This window comes from Rhineura floridana, chromosome 3, assembly GCF_030035675.1.
Source record: "Rhineura floridana isolate rRhiFlo1 chromosome 3, rRhiFlo1.hap2, whole genome shotgun sequence".
NCBI classification, from domain to species: Eukaryota; Metazoa; Chordata; class Lepidosauria; order Squamata; family Rhineuridae; genus Rhineura; species Rhineura floridana.
The window spans coordinates 108433602-108458461 of record NC_084482.1 but is presented as its reverse complement, the minus strand read 5'-3'; the positions used below and the strand labels follow the sequence as shown (position 1 = coordinate 108458461).

Here is a 24860-nt window from a genome sequence, read left to right as displayed (position 1 = left end):
CAGTGTGAAAGCAGCCCCACTCAATATATCATCATGGTGTAAGTACTTTTACTTCCACTGTAAGCATTTAGTACATTTTTAAGAGAGATGTTGGACTGGAGGTTAAAACCTGATTCGCTTCATCTATATTCACCTCTAGGCTATAAATCAGCCATGTTTCACAGTCACCATGAAAAAATAGAGCAAGCAAAGCCACCTGAGTGTAAGAGAAGAAAAACAGAAGTCAATGGAGTTTAAATCAATACCCCTCGAGCATCCAAATCTTTTAAAAAGAACGTTAATAGCCTTGCACTTCTAGAGGAGTAAGAACATAAAAAGAGAAGAGCTCTGCTGGATCAAAACCAAGGCCCATCTAGCTTAGCATCCTGTTCCCACAGTGGCCAACCAGAGTGCCGTAGCACTCGTTTAACTTGAGAATCCCAGCAACAGATAGTGGCATGCTGCCTTTGATCCTGGATCATGTCTACTAGCCATTAATAGCCTTATCCTCCATGAATTTGTCTAATCCCTTTTGGACCCCATCCAAGTTGATGGCCGTGGTTATGGGAACAAATCTTGTGGTAGCAGATTCCATAGTTAAACTTGGCAGAAAGAAACAGGCTGGGTTGGGAGAAAGAATTCAGGCATGTGGTAGGTTTGGTTAAAGGATCCTATGGGACGAAGGCCAGTTTTTGCCATTGATTGCTGAGCACACACCATCCACCTCCCAAATGGCTTTCATATCAGCATGTACACTACTCTGCATGCTAATTCCATACTTTTTTCTTTCCATGTAGTAGAATGCTTCCTTTGTAGAAAATGAAGTGTTTGAAATAGCCCTTGCTACTCAAAATTAGATTGCACCAATGAGCCTGATGAAAGAGGTGTGTATATTCTTTATAGTGTTAGTTTTCAATCTTTTCAGATCCAGAACATACCTTTAATCCCAAATGCGTGACATACTGCTTTTTCTTCTCTCTTTAAATTGCCTAGATACATAGAACAGGGGTCCTATATTTTCATAGTACAGAAGGTGAAAATGTTGTTGGGATACCTTGCCATTCAAATCTGCAAAAGCCTGAAATACCAAAATCTCATGATACCAGCAAGGCTGGCCCTCTTCTTTTGAATGCACAGGGTCGAGGATTCTTGCTTTCTCCCTTTACCTGTATGCACTCAGAATCCTTATATGCTGAATGTTGGTTCACCTAAGCTCACAGGTTTCCAACAGCAATCGTCAAGAGTAGGTGGATTATAGATACAGGTCCCACCCAAGGATTCTTGGGTCTTGGGAGGTACCAGAAATATTTTAATTGGGAGTCAGACTTCAGACAGCAGAATATCCTTCCTAACATATGCTATTTATTCATATCTTGTACACCACAACTTTTAAATGCATTCTAAGTGGTTTTAGTCATCATTGTAGAAACAGAAAAGAAGAATACAAATTGGCAAGAAAGAGGTTGCTGTATATACTAATTTGACATCAAAGTATAAGTCCTTGAAGATGCAAACCTACTTAGGTTACAATATATGAAAGGACTGAGTTAAAATTCAAAGTCTTGTTACAGAGCCAAAGGTACAAAGTACATGGAAATACATGTCACAATACATCTCACCCATCAGATGACATAGATGGCATACTTCATTCCTGCAGACCTTCGACCACATCTTCAGATGGACATGGCTCCTGTGCATAATGTGGCTCAGCTTTTTATATGCTTCCGTATCAGCATGTAGGCTACTCTGGTGGTTCTGGTTGCAATGTCTCTCACAACCACCAAAAAAACCAGAACACCTTACACAGGAGGGGGGCAAAGAAACCCTTTTAAAGAACATTTTGCAAATTATGCATATTATAAGCAAATTATGTAAGTAATAACAGCAATTATAAGCACTTTTAAAGCCAATATAAAGTCAGGTCCATTACAGTCATCTTTAGAGATAAAGGAACTCTGTTCTACTTTGCATCTGGTCACCCTTCTGTCCTCCTGCCTCACTTAAAAAGAGTTTCAAGTGAGCAAACAAAAAGAAAATAATGGTAGTGCCACTGTAGAGATCCACTATGTGTGTGGCCCACTTGTGTGTACCAGTTCAGCAGCTAAAGACTAATGTTTTAGAGGATGCCCTTAAATGGAATGGAGTTTGTTTATGTATTTTCCAACAGCTCCCAGCTTCTCAATCAGCTGCCTGCATCTTTCAGGCATAGCTGATGTGAATGAATGAATGAAAGAAAGTTTATTTCGGTCCACGACCAGACTGGGCACAACGGTGCAACAAGGTATAGGGAAAATGACAACAAGAATAATAAAAAGCAATGAATACAAAAGTTAAAAAATTAGGTCTACATCACAAGTTTCAAGAAATTAGGCAAGACTCAAGTAATTTACATCTTAAAATTCATTACGCAGAACCCATGAAATTTCTCCTGTGAGCTATAATGGCTGTGCAGAATGAGGCGACCTTCGCAGTGATTCGGTGGTCCTGATCAGCCAGTAGGCGATGTACATTGCAGGCAAGCTGGCCGCTTCTGCTTGAGAAAGCTCACAAGCCAGACTGGGGGTGTTGTTATTGCCCTTTAAATCAAGGAATTCACTCTTCCAGCCAAGAGTCCATTCATGTCCTATACATTGTTCCTCCTCTGTGTTTTCCATGCTCTTTACTGGCTGCATCTCTGCAAAAAACTGAGTAATCTTCATCTGAATGACTTTCTCTTGTGGAGAGCCATACTGGGAGAGGGGGGAAATTCCCAAAGCCTTGTACCCAGTTCTGGTAAGAACCATATCTTGTTGATAACTCTTTTAGTAAAGTGTCTTTTGACAAGTTCTTGAAGCAGGACTCTGGTCCTGACAATTAGGGGGAAACGAAGGAACTATGAGCACCCCATTCACAAACACTGGAGTGTATTTTCTTCCTTATGTATTTAACAGCCTCTGGATAGATAAACTCCTGCTAGCCCCTAAAGTTATCTTGTTTCCTTATCTTCTTTCTTGTTTGCTTTTCGAATTCCTGTTCTATGAAGGGCATCTCATAAGACAGGAGGCTGAGAAGCTGGCCGAGAGGAGTGGGAGGAAGTACAGAGGTGAAACTCCAAGCTATCAAACGGAGAACGTTCTTCACCAGTATACAAACACTTATCAGTCAGCCATAGAAAGATTAAACAAGGTGGGGCAATATAGCTATATTATGCCAAAGTGATAGCCCCAGGGAAAGTAAATACTCATCAAAGAGAAGAGCTTAGCCAGGGAGCTGCCGATGCCATCCGTTCCTAAACCGTTCCTAAGCCCCCATAGCCGATGTGGCACTGTTCAGATGTTGGACTACAACTTCTATCATCCCTGACCATTGGCCACACTTACTGTGGCTGGTCAGAATGGTACTTCAACAACATTTTGGAGAGCATCACACTGGCTGCCTCTGAGATAGATAGATAGACAAATATAGATAAATCTAGTTGGGGGCAGTGTGCTAGTCCAGCCAACCAGCATAACTTTAAATAGATAGGAATTTACATCCCAGGGAACTAAAGGCTTAATATGGACCTATTTGGAATTCTGCCAACTCCTTCTTCATTGTTAAGTCTTTCTTTTAAAAAAATTGTTTTCCAAATTATTTTCACAATCAACATTCATGCATGCTATCCAAGAAGGTTTTTTTTAATTAACTGCTCCAAAGGCAGTTTTAAAAGGAAAGAGTCATAGAATAATTATATATATTAGGGAAGGAAGTTTAGGTGAAGAAGCTAACACTGAAAATCATATGATGGTTTGATGTATATTTTTAGGACCCACCCTGTTTTCTGTGATGTTGTTTAGGTTGTTTTTAACTGTTTTAATTATGTTTTAAAATTGTTGTAACCTGCCCTGGGACCTCTGGGTGAAGGGCAGGTAAAATAATAATGATAATGATAATGATGATGATGATGATGATGATGATGATGATGATGATGATGATAATAATAATAATAATAATAATGTGTCGCTTCTACTGATTCCAGTGTGGGAACATTTTGCAAAAAATGGCAAAGCTGTTGGAAGCTTCTCAGAGGCTGTTGCATAGTTTTGACTTGGTAGGAAAGTGCAGGTGAGACGTGATTTAACGTTCCTATAACACTTGTGTCAAATGGTCAGTGTTCAATTCTGAATCCCAGGAATATTGTAGAAGTGATGGGATAGGTGGCCAGAGCACGCACTCTCCCATATCACATAAGATATGGTGTGTATATGCTCAATTCTCAATCATTTTCCTCGAAAAAGAGACAGGGAATCACATCATCTTATGTCACACATTGCATTATATAAAAGGTGTTGTACATACTAGACATTTGTAAATCAGCTCATTGTAATAAGAGTTGTTATATCAAGTTTACTCCACTATCAGATTAGTTACTTCAGTGGTTTTATTACAGCATGTGAATTGTCCCTGTGTTTAAATAGAGAGTGTATATAAATAGGATTAGCGTACATGTGGTCCAACCCACAAACGAATAAGTGTGGAGCACATGAATCAAAGCTAACTATGCCTTCTTGGGGTCAAAATTCATTGCAAAAACCCTGTGTGTTTGCTGTGTTTGACCCAAGCAATGTTAGTTGATGCAACAAAGCAAGATGTTTCCCACCAGTTTCTACCTCTGACTGTGCATTAGGAGTGCAGCTCAGCACTCTGCCTCTCTGCTCCAGTGAGGCATACATACTCACTGGGGTGCATGGGATGTTGGGAGTACCCGCATCTCCTCGTGGTTCTATAGGAATCCATTTCACGCTTTGAGAGTCCTGGCAATATATGTTTCCATTATGTGCATCTTGTTTAATATTGGACTGCTTTCTGAAGGGATTATCATGAAGGCGGAGGGCTTGGGCTGAGGCAACTGCCAGGAAGCACAGTACACATTACACAGCTACTTGGAAAATCTCCAGAAAGTATAGTTCTAGCAAAGAGGAGGCCTAAGTATCTGCATATGTGGCCCCTCATCATTTCTCCAGGAAGAGGCAGGTGAGGGACACATCTGACACCCAAACATAAAAGACCTGACTGTTCCTAGTACAACATCAGCTGACTCTAACCTTTTGCCACCAAGTCAAAACTTTTTCATTTGCCTGGACTTTTTACTGGTTTCTTTGTCCTGTTGTAGTTTAAAGTTGTTTTGATTGCATTTTCATATTATAGAATCATAGCATTGGAAGGGGTCTATAAAGCCATCAAGTCTAACTTCCCGCTCAATGCAGGAATCCAAATTAAGGCATATCCAATAGGTGGCTGTCCAACTGCCTCTTCAATGCCTCTAGCGTTGGAATGGCCACCACCTCTCTAGGTAATTGGTTCCATTGTGGTAATGCTCTAACAGTTAGGTTGCTTTTCCTGATGTTCATTCAACATCTGGCTTCCTGTAACTTGAGCCCATTATTCCGTGTCCTGCACTCTGGGACGATTGAGAAGAGATCCTGGCCTTCTTCTGTGTGGCAACCTTCAAGTACTTGAAGACTGCTATCATATCTCCTCTCAGTCTTCTCTTCTCAAGGCTAAACATGCCTAATTCTTTCCTTGTTAGGGCTTTGTTTCTAGTCCCCTGATCATCCTTATTGCCCTCCTCTGAACCCATTCCAGTTTGTCTGCATCCTTCTTAAAGTGTGGTGTCCAGAACTGGATGCAGTACTGAAGATGTGGCCTAACCATTGCCAAATAGAGGGGAACCAATACTTCACACAATTTGGAAATGATACTTTTGTGAATGCAGCCTGAAATAGCAGTTACCTTTTTTGCAGCCACATCACACTGTTGACTCATTTTCAACAACAATCCCAAGGTCATTTTCACATGTAGTATTGCAGAGCCAAGTATCCCCTATCATTTGGTTTCTTTGTCCTAGGTGTAGAACTTTGCACTTATCCCTGTTAAATTTTATTCTGTTGTTTTCAGCCCAATGCTCCAGCCTATCATGGTCCCTTTGATTTTCAGTGTCAGGCTGACTGGTCTATAGTTCCCTCCTTTTTGCTATTTTTGAAGATAGGGACAACATTAGCTCTCCTGCCGTTGTCCGGCACTTCACCCATCCTCCATGGTTTTGCAAAGATAATAGACTATGGTTCCTAAAGTTCTTCAGCCAGTTCCTTCATTACTCTAGGATGCAGTTCATCAAGCCCTGCAGATTTGAATTTATTCAAAGTAATTAGGTATTTCTTGAGAGCCAGTGTGGTGTAGTGGTTAAGGTGCTGGACTACAACCTGGGAGCCCAGGGTTCAAATCCTCACACAGCCATGAAGCTGACTGGGTGACCTTGGGCCAGTCACTGCCTCTCAGCCTCAGAGGAAGGCAATGGTAAACCCTCTCTGAATACTGCTTACCAGGAAAACCCTATTTATAGGGTCCCCATAAGTCGGAATTGACTTGAAGGCAGTCTATTTCCATTTGACCATTTGTCTATCAGTTTCAAGCTGCAATCCTGCCTCTTCAACACATTTCTCAGGAGGGTCATAGACCCTCTCTTGGGAGAAGACTGAGCCAAAGTAGGAATTGAGCACTTCTTCCTTTTGTCATTTGCTGTCATTTTGCCATCCTCATTGAGTAGCTGTACCACCATTTATTTTTTCTGACTTTTACTATGGATGTATCTGAAAAAAGTTTTTTTGTTGCTTTTGGCATCTCTTGCTCTTAGCTTAGCTCTTTCTCAGCTTTATATTTTTAAAAAATATTGTATGGTTTTTGTATAAAAATATTGTGTTTTTGGTCATACTTTGTACACTACCATGATACCTAATTGGTAAAGGACAGTTTAAAAATATGTTAATATGTAAGTAAACATAGTTTGCTGCTTAGTTTAGTAGAAGCCTATTGCTCAGCACCAGACTTCTTAACTTGGAAATGGACAGCTCCCTGGGTCTTGCTGGACAGCTCCCTGTGTCCATCTCCAGACTCTTCATATCAGTTCTAGGTGCCTGGCAAACTATTCCATGCTCCCTTTTAAATCCAGTGACTCCTACCTGCCATGTGTCAGTCAAGATTCCCCAGCATTCCATGACTAGTATTACCTCCTTGTTCCAGCTCCTCTCCTGGAGTCATCAGATGTTCATTGGAAGAAACAAACAGCCCTTCAAAGTGTTGATTTTTATGCCATACTTTTTCTTTCTCCCAGACCTGTTACCTATGCACACTAACTCTGTAAAGAAAAAGAAGAAAAGCTAAAGAAAGCTGCAGTTTCTAAGCTGTGCACTAGACTTAGATCCAACAAGTGGATCTAAAGCTGGAAGTATCATTACCTTCCGGAGTGCCATTTTATTTTATTTTTTACTGCAGTGCTGGTGTATGGATGAGATTGCACAGTCCTCTCGTGAAGACAGAGCTTACAGCTCCAAGACAGTGAGCAAGACACAGCATGTACTGCTTTAGTCTTTTACTGGTCCTTTTGCCCAACCTTCTCCCCCTGCCTACTATAGCCAACACAACTCTTACTTTGCTGTAGAGGACAGGAAAGGGCAAAATTGTTGGCACAGAAGTGGAGCAGGGGACACTGTTATTGAAGATGTGCTAAGCCTGGAAGGGAGAGAGAACCCCTTTCCATAGCCTCCAAATTGCAGATCTTAATTATCACTTTTTTATTTTGCTGATCCTTAGTCCTCCTTCAGAAGTATTTCTGGGCAACCCAAAAAGGTCTCGCTTTTTTTTATTTGTAATGCAGCATTTCTGCTCCACCCAACCCAAATAAGATTTAGCATATTTATGAGGGAGGAAGTTAAAATTAAACTAAGCTGACTTTGCTGGGGAAGCAATTTGTTTTGCTGATGGTGTATCCCAAGCAGTATCAGGACCTTCAGGGAACAGCGATACAGAAATCACAACTGGAGACAGGATATATCAAGGATTCTAAGGATGTAAAGTTGCTTGCTTCACTATTCAGGGAATGGGCAGAACACCCCCACCTCACGTTACTATGTTTGCATGCTGGAAATACAAAGAAACCCCTTTGCTTTTAAAAAAAAGATAATTCATATGATTTGTATAGCTATTAAGAAATATAACGAAGAAAATAGTCACAAGCGCTCTTAAAATGTAAGCTTGAATGCATGCAAGAGAGGACCATTGAACTTTGCTGAAACTTGCTCCCCCAACCTTGACATCTCTGGTTTTCCCACTCTCCCTTCCATTGGTAGGGCTGCCAGGTTTTCAAAAACAAACTACTGTATAGAAGGAATGAATGCTTCAGTCTGCAGAAAGGCAGCATAAATGGCCTTTTGATCCCCTCTGACTCTATAATTCTGTAATTCTACGACAAACAGGAAAATATAAAAAGAACAGCTAATACTTAAATTTGGCAGACTCTCCAGTTAGCAGCGACTTGCAAGTGATAAGGCAACAAAGCTTAAACTTAAAATTCAGGCTTGTTCTTTTAAAGTTTCAGCTTCAGTGATTTGAAATGCGTATAGCTGTAGGCTTACCATACAATTTTTCTGAAGCTCTTTAAAATTAAAATTTAAAGTCATACTACATTTATGTTTGTATGAAGTTGCCACCATTTCCTATTTGTGTATCTACTTTGATCTCTCTGTAATCCAGAGGTCTGTGAGCCTTTCAAAACTTGTGGCACACTCACTGGTTGTGTGTCTGTGTATGTGTGTGAGCATGCTTAAATAATGTTTCTCCTCAAGTGGCTATATGTTTTAGATTATGTACTTTTAAAAATATTTCAAGGTAGCCTTTTAGGGCAAAGCTCTCATAAGTAGGGATGGGTGAGAATTCCGCTGAATTTGGATTTAGCACTGGATTTTTCAATGGTCTGTATATTCTCCATCTTTGCAGAGTGAACCTGTATGCTCTGAACTTCAGCGGCTTTCTCTCAACACCAATTACCCCCCTTAAATATTCCCTCAAATATGTTATTCTTTTTTAAATTTTACTCATAGCACAACAGTACAGATTTCTCTCTGTCTCCCTCTCTGCCACCCCCATTCACTTGAATAATCCCAAGCTCCAAGCAGAAGCAAGCAAGCCAAGTCTCACCTATGTTAAGAATTCAGGGCTTCCAAGGAGGAAGGGGGACACTGAAAGCTGCTTTTCTCCTTTACTTTCCAGAAGGAAAACAGCCAGTCTCTGCTAACATGAAAACTAACCAATCTCAGTCACAGCAGAGGAGGCGGTAACAGCAAAGCTGCTTTCCTTTCCTTTATCAATATTTTCTTTCAAATTATCAATGTTTTGTTTCAAAATGTCAATGTTTTCTTTCAAAGTATTGATATTTTCTTCAAAAATGATTATAGAAAATGAATTAACAGAAAATTCAGTACCAGATCCGAATTAGGCAGAATTCTAGCCCTCCCTACGCTGGATGAATTTTAGAATGTAATGTGTCATTTTGTGGTCTTTGTAGATTTATAATGGAAGAAATTAAAAGAAGAGCTTAGATCTAGACTGTGCTGGAGAGGTTGTGGTGCTCTCGGCTCTTACAGCCATATGTGGTGGGATTGCAAGAATGTTCAGAAATTTTGGAAGGGGGTACAAAGGAAAATAAGCAAAATAACTACACAAACAATACAATTCACCGGAACTTGCTTTATTAAATCTTTTTATTAACAAAAACTCAGATTTACAGTATAAAAAATTAATAGGATTTATGCTGATAGCTGCCCGTCATTTGATTGCTAGGTGCTGGAAAAACTTAGATGGACTATCACTGGACTGATGGTATAGAAAATTATGGGAACTTGCTTTGCTGGTGAAGCTGACACAAAACTTGAAACTAGCAGCAGGCACTAAGAAGAAAGACACTTTCACAGACCAATGGATGCCCATTATTGAATTTACATCTCAGGAGGAAAATCGTTGCCAAGTACCCTAACCCTTTACCAGACTGTGATTGGCTTGATGAACTCTTATATTTGACTTAAACACTGTAATATGCAAACAAAATTTGGGTTGGCCTTTCACAGCCCAAACCACTTCCTCTGATCTTAAACCATTCCATTTAAGGAAGGGTGGGCATGGTCAATTAAAAACATATAGCACACCTAGAAATTTGCTAGAATATATTTGACCTCCCACTGTTTTATCTTGTGCAAACTGAGACACTCCTTGTGTCAATTGCAGACTATTCTGCAGAATAGTCAGTGCCATTATTCCACAATTATTTTTAGAGTTTTTTAGTGTAAATTATGCAAAGTGTTGCTGTACTTCACATATTCACAGAAACAGAAGCAAAAGAAAATGGTTTACTATAGAAAGCTTCGCTAAAATTGCAAAGTAAATCAAACATATTTAAAGTGACCATCTGAACTATATCAACTGTCTTGATATTGTTGTTTCCTCCCTGCTAAAACAGGATCAGCACAGCACATGGCTTGTTTCTGTTATGTGGGCTAATTGTAGGTGTTGCCACCACTCACCATATAATCAGAGGCACATGTTACCAAATTCTTCCAAGCTACACAGGAAGTGGGTTGGACTGTGAAAGACCATCCCAAATTGTGTTTGCATTTTTACAAATGTGTAGAGCAGTACAGTATCTGAGAGAGGAGGTCAGGTCTCCTGCTCCTGGTGCATTCATTAAAGCTGCCCAATTTCTCTGTTTTTTAAAGTTTGATAGAAATATCTGTTGGCTATAGGTACATTCCTAAACTGCAAGGGTTTTTTCCCCCTATTAGTGAATTTCTTTGCTTTTTAATCCAGGAGGTAAGAAATGGGATCCTGTGCAAATTTGCTGAGAAGGGATTGATCACTGCATGCTTATTGAGTTCAGTGGAATTTACTCTCCTGCAATCATGCTTAGGATAGGTGAAACTGACCACAGAGAAGTGAGAGAGGAGAAGGAGCAAGGGAAGGGGGAGGGCAGATTTGATCATTTGCATGCTTATTGAGTTCAGTGGGATTTACTCCTGTGCAATCATGGTTAGGATAGGTAAAACTGACCATGAGGGAGGAGGAGAAGGGGCAGGGGAGGGGAAAGGAGAGGTGAGGGGATTGGAAGGGGAGGGGTGGCAGGGGCATAGGAAGGGGGAGGGAAGGGGCAAGAGGGGGTGAGTAGGAGGGAGGAGGAGGGGAGGGGAGGTTTGATCATTTGCATGCTTTTTTAGTTTAACGGGATTTACGCCTGTACAATCATGCTTAGGAAAGGTGAAACTGACCTGGGGGAGGGGCAGGGAGTGGGAAGGAGGGGGAAGAGGGAGAGAAGGGGATGAAGGGGAGGGGGAGGCAAGGTGATTGAGTGGGTGGGCACTGGGCAGAGGGAAAGCCCTTTTCCTTTCCAAAAGGAAAACATTGTGAAGAGTATCATTGTTTTTCAGGGTTTTCCCCACCTTTTTGTTCTACAGCAGACATATGTAGCCTCCCACCCAAATTTAAAGCAAAGCTGTCCCTAGCCACATCTACACCAGACCTTTATTTCACTTGAGACAATCATGGCCTCGCCCAAAGAATCCTGGGAAGTGTAGTTTGTGAACGGTGCCGAGAGTTGCTAGGAGATGCCCTATTCCCCTCACAGAGCTACAATCCCCAGAAAAGGGGCTGACTGTTAAACCACTCTGGCCACTAGAGCTCTGTGTTTTAAAAAATAGATGTTTTTAAACCTTTTAAAAAATGTTTTTAAAGATGTTTTGTTTTAATATATTTTAAAATCTGTTTTTATGATGTTTTAAAGTGTTTTTAGTGTTTTTGTTTGCTACCCTGAGCTCCTACTGGGAGGAAGGATGGAATATAAATCAAATAATAAATTCATAAATAAATAAAATAAACTTTTAAACTGCAGAAGATGAAGTTCAGTATATGGGGCAAGGTCAGTAATAGGATTACAGGTACTCTGTGAACATGGCTGATTTTTAATTAATTTCCACCAATTATGAGACCACTGACAGAAAAAAGTCCAACAGGAGTCTGGATTTTTTTTCTCTTGTTTTACACGTTGAACTCTTGATTCTGTCTGACTGTTCTGTGTATCACCATGAAAACTTAGGGGGTTGTTAACAAGCATTTCTGAGTTCAGGACTATAGGTTTTGTGAGGTTTTGTTCTGAAATGAGCAGCAGAATGGCATGGGGGGTATTTTCAATTTAACATTGTGGAATACGAAAAATCCATGCTGGTTATAGTATACAGCCACTCTCATTGCTGTATAATTATTAAATTGATATCTTCCAGGGAGCTCAAAGTGGCATTCATAGTTCTCCCACTCTCCTTTTATCCTCACAACAACCCTGTGAGGTTGGTTAGACTGAGAGACAGTAACTAGTTCAAGATCACCCAGTGAGCTTCATGGCTGAGTGAAGATTTGAATTCTAGTCTCCGAGGTCCTAGGTCAACACTCTAACCCAGTAGCAGCCAGCGAGGCAGAGCAATGCGTTGCTCACTTGGCTTCCCAGTGGGTAAGTCACTGCCAGTAACCAAGAGGGATGTAGCAGCAGAGTGGCCAGTGTGGAGCCAATCTGATGCTCCTGCCACTGTGCCCATGGCAGGGCTGTGGAGTTGGAGTCGTGGAGTCGGAGTCGGAAGCAATTTTGGGTGGAGTCGGAGTCGGTAGAAATGTACCGACTCCGACTTCAAAATAAATTTTGATTGACAAATTTTTTAAAATATAAATTCAAAATGTCAAAGAAGCTTCCCATGAAGTCAGCTGTGAGCAGTTCACCATAACTCAAGATAGAAAACATTTTTTGTGTTAGTGTATGACACAGGACCCAGATGAAGACAAATGCTGTGATGCCAAGATCAGTCCATATTCAGGCAGCGATAAAAATGCTCCTATGAGAGCTTCCAATTTAAAAAGACATTTACAGCCCTTTCCAGGGCTGTGGAGTTGGAGGCAATTTGGGGTGGAGTCAGAGTCAGACAGTAGAAAAATAGAGGAGTCGGAACTGGAGTCGGAGTCAACGGTTTGACGTATCGACTCCACAGCCCTGGCCCACAGCACACCAACCTCTCCACTGTCCTCCAATTCTCAGTTCCCAACTGCATTGGGAAGCCAGGTGAAAATGTGGCCCCACTCCACTCTGCCTGCTGGTTTCTTCTTCTCTAACCACTATACCACATTGGCTTTCTGTATGTTTCACCTTAGCTTTTTCCTTTCCTTCTCTGATCAGGAAAGCTGATTCATAGAAAAAGGGAAATAATGTATGAAAGAAACTTGGGTTGGAACCAGTTGCCCTCCTTTAGGATAAGGTTACAATTGTATGCCCACTTACCTAGGAGTAAGTTTCAATTAATTCAGTGGGAGTTATTTCTGAGTATACATGTATAGGATTGCACAGTTAACTGTTTACTTCTGTCCCAGATATGTCCCTTTTTGGTGAGGGAATGCGTGACATCAAGCTCAGGGCTGCCTGAAAAAGTTGCCAGAAAAATAATCTCTGTTCCCTTCCTGGATCTGCCAACTCCAGCAACTGTGGTTTTTATCCCATGGATTACATTATTAAGACAGTGGCGTATGGATCAATTTTCAGTGATTGTTGAGATGTTCTTCCTATCTTAAATATTTCTGTTTCTTCATTTATACCTGTATGTTTTCACATATCCAGACATTCAAGGCAACTATCCAGAGACTAAATCAAGTTCATATAATTTTCCAATCACAGTCATAAATGTTATTTAGGTACTGATTGGGTGATGTTTAAAATTAATTGCAACATGATTCAGTGAACCATAGTGGCAAGTTGACTGGCTGCCTTTGGCTCTGCTTGTTTTGCTGTTGATTGGTTATAAATATTTATATATTATAAAATATGCCTTTTCTCCATTCAGCTACATTTTATTTATTAGCTGAAAAGTCCTTGAAATGTACACAACCTGCTATGCCATGTCCAAAAAATGCTTTAACTGTCCGTGTATGTGCATATGCAAGTACACACAAAGTTGTCAGTGGTGTGTGTGTAGACATGAATTATAGATTGGTGAAGGTGATTTATTGTTTCTTAAGTCTCTCTGACAGACACCACGAAGGCAGTTTTCAAAAGTGTTCTCTGATATTTGATGTGGAGACAGGTAAAAGGGAGTGCTAATAAATGAGAGTTTGCGCGTGAGGTATTCTGACATGCAGCTTTCTGCACAAACTACAAAGCTGTGACAGTATCATGGAATTGTGTGACAAACAATTGGCAGGGAATGAAAGTTGCACATGCTAATTGTTTGATATACCTGCTATTTCTTCTCTGCCCATTTAAATGGTGGAAGTGGGATAATTCTTGTCAGGGGCAGTTTTAACCAAGAAGACATGAATGTGAAGTATCATGTTGCTCTTTTGAAATGATTACTTTATGCATTCGCAGTTGTGATTCCAAAAGGATCGTATTGATTTGGCATTTATTCAGATGAGCAGCAATGTGTCAGGATAATATCAAGCTGACAAAAGAGTGGTTCTGTTCTCACCACACTGTTAAGATGCTGCTGGGATTCCACTTGCCACAGCCAATTTGCTTATACTGTAGTGGACAATGACATCATACTACCCTTCTGTAAAAAAGTTGGGACCAGAAAAAGTCCTCACTGTCCTTGAGCTGTGGCCCAAAAGTAAGACTGCAATGCTAGCCATACTTTGTTGGCCACCTTGATCATTCCACTGGACAGACAAGGTATTTAATCAAAAAATCCTTATTTGGATTTCTGTTCCAGTGACATGAGTGGAATTAATGCATGAAAGGGAGGCTGCTGGTGGTTCCATGTCAGTTGGGCAGTGGAATCTGCTTTGAGTTTTAGTTTGAACTTTGCACCTTGGACAGCTGCTTGAAAGTTCAGACAAAAACCCAGTGCAGATTCTACTGCCCCACTGGCATGGAGCCACCAGCCGCCACTGATGAGAAGGCATGGCTAGCATCAGTCTGAAATAGATGTTTTCCATAGCTTTCATCATTTTTAGCTTGTTTCCCCTGATATTTCAAGCTCTGGTCTTGGAGAAAAGAGGGAAAGTTCCCCAAAAATCTTCACCAAACCATGCCAGCGCAGGGAAGTCCTAACTTCCACTTCCATTCTGCTGTGGCCATCAAGACTGTTGGAAAGTGCGTGCATTCTGTCTGATTCCAAACAATATGTACTCTTCCCAGGAGGTAACACTTTAAGACTGAGATTGCAATCTTGTGCACACTTACCTGAAAGAAAGCAGCATTCAGTGAGATTTGACTTTTGAGTAAATATGCATAGGATGGTGCTGTGATATATTTTCCCACGCTTTCCCGTTATTAGCTGTAAATGAACTCATATTTGAATTTTAAAGGTTAAATTACTTACTTGAATCTTCTGGGTTACTTTTTCAAATACAAACAACTCTGAGTGGAGAACTGTGTAAAGTGCTGGGGGTGGGGGATGGGTGGAGGAAAGAACTTGAATCTAGGCTTCCAGCAGTCAGGCTCCAACACCTTACATCTTGTGCCATCAGCCTGAAACTGAGCTTTGGGCTTGGAGGGCACCATTGAGGCTGTAGTACCAGCTTACGTAAGATTCCAGTTAGCTGACCCCCACTGTGCTTCTTCCACCCTGGCCTCAGACCTTGCTGAGGATCCTGTCCCTGTTTCTTTTTTCTGATTGCTTTGTTGGACCTTGACCCCTGTCTAGCTTTGACTGTCACGCTCGGGCCTTACCTAACCTCAGCTGATGAATCCTCCACTAAGAATCCAGACCTCTTGATGACCAAAGACCCAGATGAGCAGTCAAAGGCCCCGCTGAAGGCCCTGGTGTACTGGGAGGGACCTCCCCAGGCCTGTCTCCAGGAGATGCCCTGGAAAAACCCTTCGGGAGAGTTTCTAATCCACCTGTGGCCAAGTCAGAGGGGAAGGTCAAGTCATCCTCCACCCATTGAGAGCATCAGTGCCAGATGATCCAAGCCCTGGCAGTTTGTTGGCAATGGAGTGCACATCTGAGAGCCCAATGTCGCTGCAGAATTCTAGAATAAAGAGCTCCTTGAGAGAAATGGCAAGAGAAAAGGGCACTTAGAGCAGACTGGTGTTGGGTGTTGTCTGGGAAGCCAAGCTACATTAGCCTTCAGTTGGAATTTGCCAGCTGCTGCCACAGTGTATGTAATTCAGCTCCCTTCTCCTAATCTGTCTTGCCCTGCTTTCTACCAGATCTCCTCAGTTGCCAACCCCTAGGCTCCTGCTTATTGACACTTCCCCTGGATTATGTTTTGACTTGGATCTGATCTCTTATGGCAGGTCTTGATTTGAACACAACATTGCTTTCTGGATTATCTTGCTACAATTTGGCACTTCAGGGTAAACTAGAGTGTGCCTTACTGTAACTGCGCGAACATGCTGGCACCTGGAGAGGAGCTCACACCTACTTTGTTCCCCCATGGGCTGTTTAGGTCAGTGTGGGATGGCAGCTAAGGCAAGGAATCATGATTAAGATCTCTCCTCTGTAACCATAGGACAAACCTTGGCCGCAGATCATGGTTAAGGAGGAGAGATCTTACCCATGATCCTCGGTTTGGATGACCCACTAAGCCATACCTTGGCTTAGCTGCTATACTGAGCTGACCTAACAAGCCCTAGGAGGAGCAAAGTGACTTCAGTCTCCTCCTTGGAAGCCACCACACTCATGCTAAACCATGGTTTGGCTTAGTGTGGCAAACAAATGTGGCCAGTATTGTATGTGAGCCTAAACCTGCAGTGGATTCTTTTGGGGGATCTGCCCCTGCCTCACTCACAAACTAATAACCCAGCCCAAGCTGGACATAGACTACTGCCCAACCTCTGATTGTTGTTTGCTACCCTCAACTGTTGTTTTTGTACTACATATGGTCCCCTGGGCTGATAGCCAGTTCCCATGGGTCCAGGAGCCTGCCTGCTTGAAGCCTAACCCTTATTGTAGCTTGACAACCCAGCACAGAGAAAAGCGCTTGCCTGTTGTTGTTTTCCAATCAGAATCCCTCCCCCAATCCACAGCTCTTTCTCTCCTCTTGGGGAAAAGATTCAGGAACCCCATACCTTTTCCCTCTACAGCTGGGAAAGTAACAGTGGGGTGATTTTTAATGGGGAAATGGCTGTCAATGAAAGAGTTCAGCAGCCTGTGCCCCACTGGTCCTCCATGTTATTTCAAAGCCATTAATGGCTACTTTGCATTTTTTTTAAAAAAAACAGTCATGTGGGAAAGGAATTACTAGATTAGGGTGATATTCAGTCCTACTCAGATTAGACCAATTGGAGTTAATAGACATGGCTAATTTAGGTTCATTAATTTGAGTGGGCCTACTCTGAATAGGACTTAGTTAAATACAACCCTTAATATTGTTGTGAGCATGGGGGTTGGGATGGATGATTCCTGTGGGTCACTGTGATGTTCCTATATTAATGTATATATGGTAAGTGTTGTTGTTTTAGAAGATACATGGTAAGTGGAGTGAAAGAGGAGGGGGAGTGAATGGGCAGTAGAATGCGAGATGATTGGCTGAGTGTTTAAAATGGCTGAATATATAAAAGGAAGAGTGAGAGTGGAATCAGGGGGGAAGAAGAGAACTGAGTGGGTTGCTTGGTGGGGTTTAGAGAGTTGTTTGCCAGGAGGGAGGTGGAGTTCGGATTAGTATTGAGTAAAACCATATGCTTATGTGCCTTAAGAAGAAATCTTGTTAATCTTGTTAGCTTTGTTATCTGTAATAAATACTTAATTTGGTTTACCAAAGGCCTGATCCTTGGCTGGGGTTTCACAGACCAGAAGGGAGGGTAAGGTAATGACCAAGTCTGAAGGGGAACTGTAACAAATGGTGGCAGCGGTGAAGAGAATAACAATACCAGTATTCAGAGTCTCTGGGAATACTAGTATTGGGACGTTACTGGTGGTTGCCTAGCAGGGGGATCTGTTGAGATCTGTGCTAGAGCGGGGAGAGAAACCATAAGAGAGAGCGGTCCAGACTGGTGGAGTCCCTGGTGGTGCCTAGTGACAGGCAGTAGCCACGCGCAGGTAGGAACCTGACAGGGAGAGCCAGGGAAGGACACATCACATGTGGTGGCAGTAGCAGTGGGATACGAACAACAGAGAATCCAGATACAGTGGTGTGGCAAACAGAAATAACAAAACAAGATTTCTTGTGAGAGTGACTGGCAAAGAGTGTGTGGCAAAGAGTGAGTGAACTCAAACACCATGACTGAATATATAAAAATGAAAAGAGAGGAGCTGGTGGAGAAGTGCATAACATTCAATTTACCTCACGAGGGTAAAGGGGTAGATGAATTGAGGGTAGCACTTATAGGATTTGCAACTGCCCAGCAAAAACAACCTGTCAGAGAAGAGACCCCAGAAGGATATTTAAGCAATTCCGCTTATATAGAGTACTTGAGAGAGAAGTTAAGATGGGAGGCTGAGGAAAAAGACAAGCAGAGGGAGTTGGAAGCTGAGAGATTGAGGAGGGAGGCTGATGAGAAAGAAAAGCAGCGGGTCTTTGAGGCTGAGGAAAAAGATAAACAGCGAGAGTTGGAAGCTGAGAGATTGAAGATGGAAACTGAGAGAATGAGAATGGGGTTTGAGGAGAGGGAGAAGCAACCAGCAGTGGATGCCGAATTACAAGTAGAAAAGTTAAAATTTGAAAGAGAGAAGTTTCATTCTGATGAAACAAGAAAGGACAGAGATGGAGCAAAAATAAAAATTACTCCAAAGGACTTTGCTGTCTATGAGCCTGGTCAAGATCCTCAAATTTACTTCAACACCTTTGAAAAAGCAGCTCAGTTGTGGGGGCTACCTGAAGATAAATACATGCAGTATTTATCAAACCTGATTAAAGGGGAATTGGCTGAGGTATACCAATATTTCCCCTCAGACAGGCCCGTCACCTATGCTGAATTCAAAGAAGCAGTGTTTAAAAGATTCAGACTGGGGCCTGATCATTTTAGAAAGCTTTTCAGAAATTGCCAGATACAGACAGGGAGGTCTTTTGTGGAACTGGGAGCAAAGTTGATGGATATATTTGGAAAGTGGATGAGTAGTGCCAAAGCTCAGTCAGTGGAAGAGGTGAAAAGCCTCATGATACTGGATCAATTATACCATCAGTTACCACCAGAAATAAGGCTCCTGGTCAAAGACCGTTCCCCTACATCTGTGCAGGAGGCCGCAGAGATGGAGGATCACTTCGCCTCCAATAGAACTGGCTGGGTGGGGAAAACATCAAGAGAGTTTAAACCCAGACCATATAGTGCTGGCAGAAGGGATGTGGTACCACAGCGAGTGAGTCCTCCATTAAAATCTGAAGGGCACAGGACACCCCAGAGTGGATCTGTGTACCCTAAAAGTGAGGAGAAATTATGCTACAAATGTGGTAGACCGGGGCACCTACATTTTCAATGTGAGGTTGCCAACCCCATTAGTAATCCTGCTCAGACAAGGGCAGTGAAAACAGAGCCCAAGGCTTTAGAAACAGCGAAAAAGGTTCAGTTCTGCCAGATAAACTGGACAGAAGTAACAGACCTTGATTCAAGTCTGAGAGAGGAAGTGAGTGTACAAGGGGCAAATTATTGGGCATTGCTTGATACTGGTGCCACTCAGACATTACTGAGGCCAGATTTAATAAAATCTGAGGTAATATTACCTCAGGAAACTGTGACTATCCAAGGAGTGAGGGGTCAACCAGAAAGCTTGCCTGTGGCCCTGGTGGATATGACTTGGAGAGGCCGAGAGGGCCGATATAAAGTAGGCATTAATGCCCAGCAACAAGAACCAATAATACTGGGAAGGGATGTAATGGGCGCCCAAGGAAAGATCTATGTAGTGACCAGACAGCAACTTGGCAGAGAAAAAGAAGCCATATTAAGGGGGGCTGAAACAAACAGGGTGGAATCTGTTAACCAGCCTCAGGTCACCATAGCAACCACTAGCAGGCCTGCTGAAGGAGACAAATTGTATCAAGTGGTCTCTGGGAAAGAAGCAGATCAATTCAGGGAAGAGCTGCATAAAGATATAAGTTTGAAGCAGATAAAGGAACAAGCTCTGACCCAACAGATTCCTTTCACTGACAAACTGAGGAATCAAGTTGTGTGTGAGAATGGGATTTTATATAGACTGTGGATGCCTGCTGAGAGAAAGGATGAATGTGAACCAGTGAAACAAATGATGGAAGTGGTGAAAGAGAATCTCAGTCAAGCTCAGCAGAAGCAAAGTTACTGGTATGACAGAACAGCCAGGGAACGTGTGTATGATGTGGGAGATATGGTTATGGCGTTCATACCCAGGAAACATGACAAATTACAGGCTAACTGGGAAGGACCATATACCATCAGAGAAAGGCTTGACACAGTGACGTATGTAATTACCACAGACCAATTAAACAAAAGCAAAGTGGTTCATGTAAATATGTTGAAGCCTTACCATACCAGGGATGCACAGGTGTTGCAAGTTACCTTATTCCCTGAGGGAAGTGGGCCTGAACTTCCAGATTTGGTACAGGAAAGCAAAGACAAAGGAGGGGTAGATCAAGTGGAATGGTCAGAGGGGGTGAAGGAGGAAGTAAAAGAAGAGATTCTGAGAGTTTTGAAAACCTATAGGAATCTCTTTAGCAACAAACCTGGCCGAACCAGTATAGTTATACATTCCATTGATACTGGAGATCATGCCCCAATCAGATCTGTTCCGTACCGTGTGAATGGGAAAGTTTTGAATGAGATCAAAAAGGAGGTGGAAGATATGCTGGAATTAGGAGTGATCAGGGAATCCATCAGTCCCTGGACCTCAAGTATTGTCCTGGTTCCGAAAAAAGATGGAACAACAAGGTTTTGCATTGATTATCGGCTAATCAATAAAATTACTGTCCCAGATGCGTATCCTATGCCTAGGGTAGACGCAATGTTAGAGTTATTAGGGGCAGCAACCATTATCTCTACACTAGATCTCTGTAAAGGATTTTGGCAAATGGAACTAGACGAGCAATCCAGAGCCAAAACTGCCTTCAGTACACCAGATGGGTTATATGAGTCTGTGACCTTACCCATGGGACTAAGGAACTCACCAAGTTCATTTCAGAGGCTAATCAATACTGTGTTGCGAGGCATGTCAGATTTTGCAGTGGCCTATATCGATGACGTAGCCATTTTTAGCAAGTCGGTGCCTGAGCATGTCCAACACCTGACAACAGTATTGGAGGCCTTAAGAAAAGCAGGCCTCACAATAAAAGCTAAGAAATGCCAGTTTGGACTAAAGGAAGTAATCTATTTAGGACATAAGGTGGGGAGTGGGAAAATCAGCCCCTTATGGAGCAAGGTGGAGGCAATACAAGCGTGGCCGATCCCCTTAACAAAAAAACAAGTAAGGGCATTTCTGGGTGTGGCTGGATTTTATAGGAAGTTTGTGAGAAATTTTGGGGAAATAGCAACCCCCTTGCATGAATTAACAAAGAAGAAGTGTTCTGAGCGTGTGGTATGGACGGATGAATGTCAGAAGGCTTTTGATCTACTGAAGCAAGCCTTGTGCCAAGGACCCATATTAATAGCACCAGACTATGAGAAACCATTCATCGTGGCTACAGATGCGTCGGACCTGGCGCTGGGAGTCGTCTTGCTACAGGAGAGAGAAGGCACCAGACATCCAGTGGCGTACCTGAGTCGCAAGCTGACGCCGAGGGAGAAAAACTATTCGTCGGTCCAGAAGGAGTGCCTAGCGGTCGTGTGGGGACAGAACAAGTTGCGCCCATACGTGTGGGGACGAAGATTCACAGTGACTACGGATCATCGGGCCTTGTTATGGTTGCAGACTATGAAAAACCATAACACTATGCTGCAGAGGTGGTCCTGGGCCCTACAGGACTATCAAGTGGACTTCCAGTTCATAAAAGGCAAGGACAATGTACTGGCCGATGGACTTTCCAGGCAAGTGGCTGGGACTGCAGTGACGTGACCAGACAGAGGAACAAAGAAAGACATTTTCCCCATAGAGACTTTTATTTGTTAACGCGACGTATAAATCCTGGAACAGGAATAATACTCTGCTGTTGTTTAAGGGGGGGGAAATGTGATGTTCCTATATTAATGTATATATGGTAAGTGTTGTTGTTTTAGAAGATACATGGTAAGTGGAGTGAAAGAGGAGGGGGAGTGAATGGGCAGTAGAATGCGAGATGATTGGCTGAGTGTTTAAAATGGCTGAATGTATAAAAGGAAGAGTGAGAGTGGAATCAGGGGGGAGAAGAGAACTGAGTGGGTTGCTTGGTGGGGTTTAGAGAGTTGTTTGCCAGGAGGGAGGTGGAGTTCGGATTAGTATTGAGTAAAACCATATGCTTATGTGCCTTAAGAAGAAATCTTGTTAATCTTGTTAGCTTTGTTATCTGTAATAAATACTTAATTTGGTTTACCAAAGGCCTGATCCTTGGCTGGGGTTTCACAGACCAGAAGGGAGGGTAAGGTAATGACCAAGTCTGAAGGGGAACTGTAACAAATGGTGGCAGCGGTGAAGAGAATAACAATACCAGTATTCAGAGTCTCTGGGAATACTAGTATTGGGACGTTACTGGTGGTTGCCTAGCAGGGGGATCTGTTGAGATCTGTGCTAGAGCGGGGAGAGAAACCATAAGAGAGAGCGGTCCAGACTGGTGGAGTCCCTGGTGGTGCCTAGTGACAGGCAGTAGCCATGCGCAGGTAGGAACCTGACAGGGAGAGCCAGGGAAGGACACATCACAGTCACCTTTCCAGCTTCTGATTTGGAATCCTGTGCCTTGGAATGAGGAACTTTCTGCTGGTCAAATTAGTCTTTTGTTAACCAAATAGATTGGCCAGGTAAGTTAATGGACCGGTCAGTTGCCTAGCAATGGAGAATGGGCCAGGAAGACCCCTTTTGTCATTTAAACTCTACAGGAGAGCTTCCCACCGACTCCTGACAGCTAGCAAAAGTTGTGTTTAGTTTGTGTATGTCTAGAGAATTGCTGGGAACTGGAAGGCAGGTAGAGAGGGATTGCCGGTGCCTCCTACAACCCAGATGGAAAAGCTGGATATTGGACTGCTGATGCCTTGAACCCCTCCATCCTTGAGCTCAGGTTGGAATGTGTGTAAATAAATAAACAAACCATATTTCATAAAGACACCGCAGTCTCCGCTGACCTTCTTCCCAAAGGAAACCAAACCCCGGATGGGCGCAGGGACCCCTGAAATCTCACCGCTCAGAGATTGGGGGAGGCGCACAACAATATTTATTTATTTATGTCTGAGTAGTACTTAGTTGAATACAACCCTTAATATCTATTTATTTAAATGTTTTCATATTGTCTCCCAAATTGGGTCTCGCAATTTGTGTATTACACAAATACTGTAATATGTATAAAATGCAACTAATAGTGTTGGGCAGGGCTAAAATCCCAACCAGCCCACTGAAATTAAGCAACCCACAAAAGCTTGAGAGAATAAGTGTGTTTTTCATAACCCACTGAAATATTATTAATGTTGGTGCTTGCCTAAGTTCAGAGAGGAGGCCGTTCCATACAGAGGGTGTCACTAAAGAATCATAGGTTGTGTCACAGCCAGGATGGCCTCATCAGGCAATCATAGTGACCAGGGAGGGCATTAAAGGAGGAGATATTCCTTCAGGTAACCTGATCCCAAGTTGTAGTTTTGCCCTAACACATCCTAGTAACAAGGTTGCCTGAACAGGTGCTATTAGATTGATCTCACAAACAAGGCAGTGATAGCAATTTATTTGGTTTGTCATTCACAGTGATTGCCTGTCATGCATCTTAATTCTGATGAGTGACAACATTTTAACATCAAATAATTTATCAACTCTGCCTCTTATTAAAGATCTTCTTTTTCTTTTCCTTTACTGCTGATGCTAACATAAAAAGAAAGTTATATTTAAAATGTGGAGGGGTAAGATATTAAAGGCTCTAGAGAGCTGTTGTCTGGATAGAATTTTGATTGGTGTTTAATTTAATTGGCCATAAATCTTTTCGTTTCTGATTTATATTCTGCTTGGGACTGTCTCCCAAGTTCATGCTAATCAGTAACTCATTTTTCCCTATCAAAGAAAATTTACAGACATGAGCATACACAAAAGCATTCTGCAAGGAAGGTGACCTTGCTCTCACAAGCAGCATGTTAGTAATTGATTTTAATGTAACACATTTGTCTATGCACTGGGTGTTGTTCTGGGCATAAAGATGGATAGAATTTTTAGAACGTTATTGAGAGTAGCCAGAAAATATTTTGTTTTGCTAAAATGTTTCCAGGGGAAAAAACCAGAAGAATTAGAATAACAGAATAGTAGAGTTGGAAGGGGCCTATAAGGCCATCAAGTTCAACCCCCTATGCAATGCAGGAATCCAAATCAAAGCATTCCCGACAGATGTCTGTCCAGCTGCCTCTTGGATGCCTCCAGTGTCAGAGAGCCCACTACCTCTCTAGGTAATTGATTCCATTGTCGTAAGGCTCTAACAATTAGGAAGTTTTTCCTGATGTCCAGTTGAAATCTGGCTTCCTGCAACTTGAGCCCATTATTCCGTGTCCTGCACTCTGGGACGATTGATAAGAGATCCCGGCCCTCCTCTATGTGACAACCTTTCATGTACTTGAAGAGTGCTATCATATCTCCCTTCAGTCTTCTCTTCTCCAGGCTGAACATGCCCAGTTCTTTCAGTCTCTCCTCATAGGGCTTTATTTCCAGTCCCCTGATCATCCTTGTTGCCCTTCTCTGAACCTGTTCCAGTTTGTCTGCATCCTTCTTGACGTGCAGAGACCAGAACTGGATGCAGTATTAATCTAGATGAGGCCTAACCAGTGCTGAATAGAGGGGAACTAATGCTTCACGCGATTTGGAAACTATACTTCTGTTAATGCAGCCTAATATAGCATTTGCCTTTTTTGCAGCCACATTGGCTTATATTCAGCGTTATATTCAGTGACAATTCCAAGATCCTTCTCACATGTCATATTGCTGAGCGAAGTATCCCCCATCTTATAACTGTGCATTTGGTTTCTTTTTCCTAAGTGTAGAACTTTGCATTTATACCTGTTGAATTGCATT

At 42.3% G+C, this 24860-nt stretch overlaps 1 protein-coding gene across 1 annotated transcript in view; it reads left to right on the top strand.

Moving 5' to 3' along the window:
• RASGEF1C (RasGEF domain family member 1C) overlaps window positions 1-24860 on the top strand; it is a 146210-nt gene that overhangs the window by 47583 nt on the left and 73767 nt on the right. The window lies entirely within an intron of this gene.